Source organism: Panthera tigris, chromosome D2 (assembly GCF_018350195.1).
Source record: "Panthera tigris isolate Pti1 chromosome D2, P.tigris_Pti1_mat1.1, whole genome shotgun sequence".
Classification (NCBI taxonomy): domain Eukaryota; kingdom Metazoa; phylum Chordata; class Mammalia; order Carnivora; family Felidae; genus Panthera; species Panthera tigris.
In genome coordinates, this window is record NC_056670.1 from 28,415,443 (window position 1) to 28,423,698 (window position 8,256).

The 8,256-nt window shown below is 41.2% G+C and overlaps 1 non-coding gene across 1 annotated transcript; it reads right to left on the bottom strand.

The window, feature by feature from the left end:
* Positions 1–6,501: 6,501 nt before the first annotated feature.
* On the bottom strand, positions 6,502–6,610 carry LOC122232215. Its single transcript, XR_006209560.1, has one exon. It is a non-coding gene; the product is annotated as a U6 spliceosomal RNA (small nuclear RNA).
* Between the last annotated feature and the right edge of the window lie 1,646 nt (positions 6,611–8,256).

Below are 8,256 nucleotides of genomic sequence, written 5' to 3' on the forward strand. Positions count from 1 at the left end.
TGACATGAGAAGGCCTTCTCAGTTTTGCCAAATCCAAAATGTTGGACAGACTAGAAAACAATATATATAATGATCACATTTTTGTTAAACTATTTATAGAATCATTTTTATGGCAAGAATGGGACAAAAACACTAGGGGCTGGAAAGAAATAATCACAATGTTAGCACTAATTATTATCTCTGGGTAGTGGAATTTGGAAAGATTTTAATAGTTTTAACAGTTTTTTGCTTAACATTGTAAAATGTGTGTATTATTTAAAAAGAAATTTGTGTGGGTGCCTGGGTGGGTGGCTCAGTCGGTTAAGCGTCCGGCTTCGGCTCAGGTCATGATCTCAGAGTCCTGAGTTCAAGCCCCGCGTCCAGCTCTGTGCTGACAGCCCAGATCCTGGAGCCTGCTTTGGATTCTGTGTCTCCCTCTCTCTCTGACCGTCCCCTGTTCACGCTCTGTCTCTCTGTCTCAAAAGTAAAATAAACATTAAAAAATAATAAAAAGAAACTTGTGAAGTTAGTCTTTAAAACCATACACATCCTCTCTTTCTCCCTTTCACCCACTGTCACAATCTCCTCCCCACCCCACGATTTCCAGGTGTTCTTATGGAGTTCTCTAACACCTCAAATGCTAGGGATGGTTTTCTGGGGTACCTGAAGTAGATTCCACCCACATAGCCCCCATCCCATTTGACACTTATCTCATCATATACATTCACCACATTCACATCTTCAGTCCATCCTCTCTTCCCAATTCCACCTCTTCTGGCCCCACGGAGTCACTTATAAATGGCTGTATTGGTTTCCTAGCTGGTCTCCTTCCCTCTTTCAGTCAGGATCACATTCTGCTGAAAAACAAACAAACAAACAAACAAACAAAAAAACAGAAAATCCAACTCTAGTGACTTAAACACATAGGGACTTGTCTCAAGAAATCTGGGAGTAGGCAGTTCTCAAATGAAACAGGGAGCAGCACTCTTTCCATCTTTCTGTCCTGCCATTTAATACATTGACCTTGTCCCCTACTTGTTGTCTCATCATCTTAATATGGTTGCTATACCTCCAGAGCTCACATCTGTATTCAGCTAGGAAGGAGAAAGACAGGAACCCTCAGTTTATGTCTCATTTACTTGAACTGTGTAACAAGGCTACTACTAGCTACAAGAAATTCTAGCTGGGTATATAGCTATCCAAATCAAAATTGGAATTTCATTGGTAAGGAAGAAAGTTGAATGGATACTGAGCCGGCAACCAACTGTATCTGCCACACCCCTCTAAAAGGAAAGGCAAAACTTGCAGGCATAAAACCTTTGAAACAAGTCCCTTGCCTGCCTTCCTAGCCTTCCTTCTTCTCTCTCCCATCTCCTTTTGAGTTATTAACAGGCCTCCCAACACTGAATTATAGCTCATCATGCCTTTGAAGCTTTCTACATATTCACATACAATTACCTGAAATATCTTTCTCTTGCTTCCATCCTTCTCCCCTCATTAGTAAAAGAAGGTTGCCCATCATTTGAACTCCCTATTTAGAGGACTTGCTCTCTTTTTGAATCCAGGTACAAGGCTGCAATCTACCCTCCTGCCCCATTCCCATTATAGATGCTGAAAAAGCCACGTATTTGCTTTCCAAGACTCCCTTACAGCTAGAGATGCCGGGTGTTACGTAGGCCCAGATAATCAGATATGCCCACCTGCAACTTTCAATCAGAGCTATTAATACAAAGAAGCAGGGAAGGCAAGGATGCATCCCAGTGGTTAGGAGAGGCCATAATGGCAACCATAGACATTGCTACAGCAGCAGCACCAAGGCTGCAACTGGGGTTTATAGTTGTTCAGCATCAGTGACAGTATTGTCTATACCAGGCTGCCTTTGTGGTGGTGTCAGCCTGAAATGATCTTGGATTTTGCCTAGCCAACTTACTCTTCTCTCATTCTCCAAAAGTGGCTTTGCAGCCTTCCTGGTAATTCTTTGAGCTATTCAATATTCTTACGGTAAATTAGTACGTTTTCTGCTCAACTCAGCCCCAGTCATTTTTTTTTTTCTTCCAAATACAAGATTTAGCTTCCCTCCTCACTGCTTCATCACCTAATGGAAACTCATGTTTTCTCTTCAAGTATCTCCTTGTGGATAAAGCATTCCTGCAATCCCCCAGGCTGGTTCATAAGCCCCTTTTATATTCTCCTATTCCCTAATATAGCACGGATCCTATTGAAATGCTTCTGTTGGCCTCTCTTCCCATTAAGTGCTAAATTCCCTGCAAATATATAAGGCGTCATGACTCTTATCTTCATACCCCTGCCTAGCACAGAAAAGGTACTCAGTAGGGGCACCTGGGTGGCTCAGGCGGTTGGTGCCTGACTCTTGGTTTCAGCTCAGGCCATGATCTCAGGGTGCTTGGGTTCAAGCCCTGCACTGGGCTCTGTGCTGACAGTGCAGGGCCTACTTGGGATTCTCTCTCTGCTCCTTCCTCACTTGTGTTCTCTCTCTCTGTCTCTCTCAAAATAAAAAAATAAAAACTTTTTTAAAAAATAAAATAAAATTCACAAAACAAAGAAAGTAAGTACTTAACAAATTTTTGATGAAGGACTGAATAAATATACGAGTAAGCACACAAAACCACCTCCACTCCAAGAATGCCCCATAAAAGGGGATGAAGGGGTCAATAGCCATTTTCCTTTTGAAAGTCATTATCCTTTGCCTTAGTATGAATTAATTTAATATACAGTATCCTCCTCACAGTATATTTTTAATTTAAGAAGACAGAGAATAGTACCCCAACAAGGTACCCTTCCTTCCCTTCCCATTGCCTTCCCTTCTCTTATTTTTTCCTCACCTTTTTCTTTTTCTCCCAGTACCTTGTCTTATAGTGCTGAAAGGGCAGATTGAGCCAGGAGGCAAGCACATGTACATTTTCATCTCTGTGGGTCAACTCCCATTCCCATCTTCCTAAACGTGGTTCACTTTCACCCTGGCATTCCTATAACCCAATTTCAGCTCTCTCCATGGTAAGCAAAAGAAAATGTATGGAATATTTTAGAGGGAAGATGTGGACAAGGTTCTGCAGTGCACTTCTCAGAGGAAGGACGCTACCTCAACTCCTCTTTCCATGTTTCTCTACTCCAGAGTCCTCCTACCTCCTCACCTTCCTGTGCATCTCCTAGAGCCTGCTTTTTCCAGTCCAGCCTCACAAGGTACATGATCTTGAAGACTGCCCCTCGGGACCGCTACTTTTTCAATCTTTTATGCTACAGAGCAATTCCCTGTGCATTGGCTTCAGTATGCCCAGCAATCAAAGAGACTCCCCTTCAAAGGCAGAAGAGGTTATAAATATGACACTGAAGTCTCCTTTTTACCCAAATATTTATCTACCCACTTCTATGAATAAAAGATAAATCCTTCAACTTCCCAGAATTCAAAGGTTTTAAATGTAAATAGACTAAAGTGAACTTTTTTCAAATTGTGATCTGTTAGCAAATGTGGAACTCATAATCTTCCCTTCCCTTCCAAATCCATGTCCTTCTCTATGTTTATGTTCTTCACCCAGTTTGTGGCATCTCCAACCATGGAGCAGGATACACTCACTTGGAATCACCCTGATACTGCCTATCCTTTACCACATTTCCTATCCAACCCAAATACAACTGAGTTTACTCCTAAATATGCTCAAAATCTACTTTGTTCCAAATCTACCACTACCACCCAGTCTAAATCAACATGACCTCTCACCTCCACTACATCTCAGCCTCCTGTCTTCCCCCATCCACTCTTCCTCCCTTTCAATCTGTTGTCCATAAAATAAAATTTTCTTCAAGATGTGCATTTGAGCTTATAAACCTCCTCCTGTAAACCCTTCTGGGGATTCCCATATGCTCTTAACAATACAGACTTGGGGCGCCTGGGTGGCAGTTGATTTCAGCTCAGGTCATTATCTAGCCCTGCATGGGGCTCTACACTGACAACACGGAACCCACTTGGGATTGTCTCTCCTTTCCTTCCTCTCTCACTCTCTCTCAAAATAAATAAATAAACATTAAAATAAAATTCAGACTAAAATCCTTAGCATGAATCCATGTCTCCCAATGATCCAGCCAGCATACCTATTGGGCTTCTCCCATCCATTCTCTAGCCAGATGTATTGTCCTTTCTTTTAGTTCTTGAAGGAACCAAACTCTTCCCCAGATTAGGAATTTTACACATATTCCAATGTCATCCTCCCCTTTAAACTTGTCAGGTTCCCTTCTTACATGATTTCACAACACTTATCATACTCTGTAATACACTAGTATGAATATTTGCTTGATTTCCCCTTGTGTGAACGTGTGTGGGGTGTGTGTCTGTGTGTGTGTGTTCATTTAACCACTAGATCTCCTTATCTTATACTTAGTGGGCCCTCAATAAATAATTTTGTTGAATGAATTTTGTGGTTGGGAAAGTCAGAGAACAAGAGGCCTCAGAATACCTGAAACAGTGGGAGATAGAGTCTCCAATGAGGGTAGGTAGACTCTGTTTTCCTTCAACTTTGAGAGATGAATCAAAACCATGCCTGAGGAGATTTGTGCCCTGACTACCTAAATCAGCAGGAATATTGCAGCTGAAACACCTGATATATTGCAGTACTGTTTAGTGTGATTTATGAAGCTGTTATTTTGTTTTAACACATCATGTTCATTGTAAAGGAGTTTCATCCCCAGAGGTTTCATTAATAGAGGCATTGTTGTGTAGTGAGACAGTGAAAAAGGGATTAAGAGATCGGGCTGGCCTAGGACATGTGTGAAGCTTGTATCCTAAGTCCCGTCTGGTTTGGACAAGCCCCCCATGTCCACTTTTGGAGGCCTTACAACCCCAAGACCACATGGTCTTAGGCCCTCTCTACATACTAGAATACAAATGACTAATAGAGATAGCTGAGTCTTAGCCCCTCCAGAATTAGAGAGACAGAAGCTCTGATACTAGAAATTTCAGATGACTGTTTGAGGAACTGATAGAAAAAACTTAGAGCTTTCAGCTCTTGTTCTAACAACTAGTTTTCTTCCCAACCTACACGAAGTTGATCAGTCAAGTTCACTCAAACTAATAGACTGGATGTCATGGGAAACGAGTTATTTCAATTTCCTTCCCACTCTCCCTGACATCCAGGCCTCCCAGAGGTCTGGGGACACTCTTTCAGGGACTGGACTCTGAGGCCTCAAGACAGGATGTGATAGATTTACCTTCACTGCTTTGTCTGGCACTGGACTGACTCCAGAGGCATGAGAGAGCAAGGATAGGTCTCCTTTGGCATCTCTAGGCCATTCAGAAGACTCTAGTAACAGAAAACATGACCCATAAGCTTTATGCTCTTTCAACTCTCTGATGCTTGAGGTCAGAGATAGAGAAGAGTCACGGATTGGTAAGCTTCTTACTCAGGTACTGAGGTAGGGCACAGCCCCAACCTGATTACTTCATAAATCCCCTGGTCCCACCCAAGGGATCTTAAAGCCCTTTGTCCCTTCATACCATGTTTCTCCCCAAACACATTTAGGGAATATGTTTCCCTCCCAAACATATCCATCTGAGACAAGATTCTCAGAGTATTTATCCAGGGAGGAGACTTTAGAAACATTTTATGTGAAAACACAAGTCATATGAGTACATAGAATGTCCATATAAAAGGTACGTATCTTCCCAGATGTTAAGCCACATACGTCAGTGGAGACAAACTATTAGTGCTTTGAAATAATGTGTGTTAGGATGTTGGAGCACAGAAATGCCACACTTACTTTTTGTACATGTTTCTCCAGTGCAGAGATCAGCAAACTTTCTATAAGATGTCAGCTCGTAAATATTTTAGGCTTTGTAGGCTATGTAGTTTCTGTTGTAACTACTCAACTCTGCCTTTGTAGCATGAAAGAAGCCTTGAACAAATGAGTGTGGTCATGTTCCAATAGAACTTCATTTTCAAAAACAGGTAGCAGGCTGGAGTTGGCCCACAGACCAGAGAATTCATCCTAGTATAATGAAAAAGATCTTTCCAAGTTATAAATGTTAATATATGGTTAATTGGGACTCTGCTAAGAGGCTAGTTAACAGATCTATGAAATCTTAAGATACCAAAAAAAGACATCAAGAGGCAAAGCTGGGAGTGAATGTTTTCTAAGATCATTTTATCTCAATACATCAGAACAGCCCAGAAGCTTCCAGAATTCTCTCCCATACATTGTGCTTTTATATTTCACTGAGAGAAATATATAAGGTGCAGTGAGACTGCAGTGAGACTGATAAGGTGCAGTGAGACTGCAGTGAGACTGATAAGGTGCAGACCCTGGTAATGCTTGCTCATGTTCTCTTTCTATAGTTTGCAACATAGGCTACTACTGCTCTGAAAATAGGAAGTACTGTATCTATATCTTCTGTTATAAACAAAACCCTTCACCTTAGGGTGTGATTTGAGCATCTTAAGGTGTGATGAATACACATTAGCAGATTTATTTGTAAAGTGCCTTGAGGGAGTGGGAAGAACAGAGACTTTGAAGTCAGAGCCACTAGACTTCACGAATTTGCGTGCCATATCCTTGCACAGGGGCCATGCTAATCTTCCCTGTGTCATTCCAAGTTTAGTGTATGTGCTGCTGAAGGGAGCACCAGAGCCACCAGGCTTCAAAACCAGGCTCCTTCCCTTTCTTGTTGTGTAACTTTGGGCAGCTCACTTCACTTCTCTGAGCCTTAGTTTCCTCATCTCCTAAGTGGTAATAATGATTACTTCTACTTCATGGCATGGTCAGAAATAACTGCCATTTTCTGAGTTCCAACCATAGGCCAGGCACTGTGATAAGTGCTTTACATCCATTGTCTCATTTAACCCTCAAAAGAGGCCATAGCTAGTTTACTGCTGAGGAACAGAGGATGAGATCTTATGATGTTACTTCCTTTCCCTCCTAAAGGTGGGTGCAGGTCCCTCCTAAAGAGCAGGTCCCTCCTAAAGGTGTCTAGGATCATCCTAAGGAAGCCATTGGACAGGAATAAAGGAAGAATAAAGGAGGAATAATTCATGTTATTGGAGTGTAATTTTCTATGCCTTATTGTCTCTCTGAGCTGGATTCTCTCCCTGAACTGAACTGAACTGAGCAAGATCCCTGGGAGTTGATGTACGAAGCTGCCCAGAGTTGGCACTGGCTGAGGACATACTTAGGACTTTATGAGGCCTTCTCCCAGAGGCTTGCTGCTACTTCGACAGTCTCTTTTATCTGGGATTTTTTGGGGGGGTAGGGGGGATGCTTTTTACAGTTCATTACTGGTTTTACAATTATAATTTCCAAGCCTGTGTGACATTCCTTCTTTCAATTCCAGTTCATCCCAATTTTTAATTAAATCACATTAATTTGCTTATTAATTTGCTTATTGAATAGGTAATATAGTCTCATGGTCCAAAATCATAATGACTCCCTCCTAACCCTGTCCTCCTGCCACCAACGTGCCCTTCCTGGACCACCAATTATCAGCTTCTATGCCTTCTTTATGCACATGCAAGAATATAGGTAGCTTTTATACAAATATTAGCACACTATACAAAATGTTCTGAACCTTCTTTTGTTATTTTAAAATATATCCTGGACATATTTCTGTATAAAGAGCTTTCTCATTAAAAATGGCCTCTGTTAATTCAAATGCCCTCAGCAGTTTTGAGCTCACTGCTTCAGAATAAAAGGACCATAACTTATTTAACCAAATCCCTATTTATGATGATTAAAACTGTTTCCAATCTTTTGATTGAACCAAAAAAAAACTTCAAAGAAAATCTTACATCCATGACATTTTCTAAAACAGGGATCTTAATCCCAGTCATCTGTTTTCATACAGAATTAGGAGAAAGTGGTCAGCCCTTTGTGCAGACAACAGGAATTGGGCACAAAAAATCACGGTGGTCAAACTGTTCTAAAAACATAGTCTAACCTCAATAAAGCTGAAAAAGATAATAAATAAAAGCATAGCATAAACAAATGCCCTAGAAAGAAAAAGGAAGCTCTCCTCTCTGCTAATCTATTCCATGTCCAGGGAAAGGGAAGGGCCAAAAGTGAAAGTATTAATTTACCTTTTATTATCTCAGATGAGTTAGCTCTTGGAAACTACCTCTTTTCTTCCTCCTTTTGTTTCCTCTCTCTATCCTTATCTTCATATTCTACCAGAAACTACTAACCTTCCTCGAATTTTTATTAGCAACTCAAGATGCTTCAGTAATAATTCCTGTGACCCGTAGGCAGATGCTAACTCAGATGCTATTTGGGTGTAGG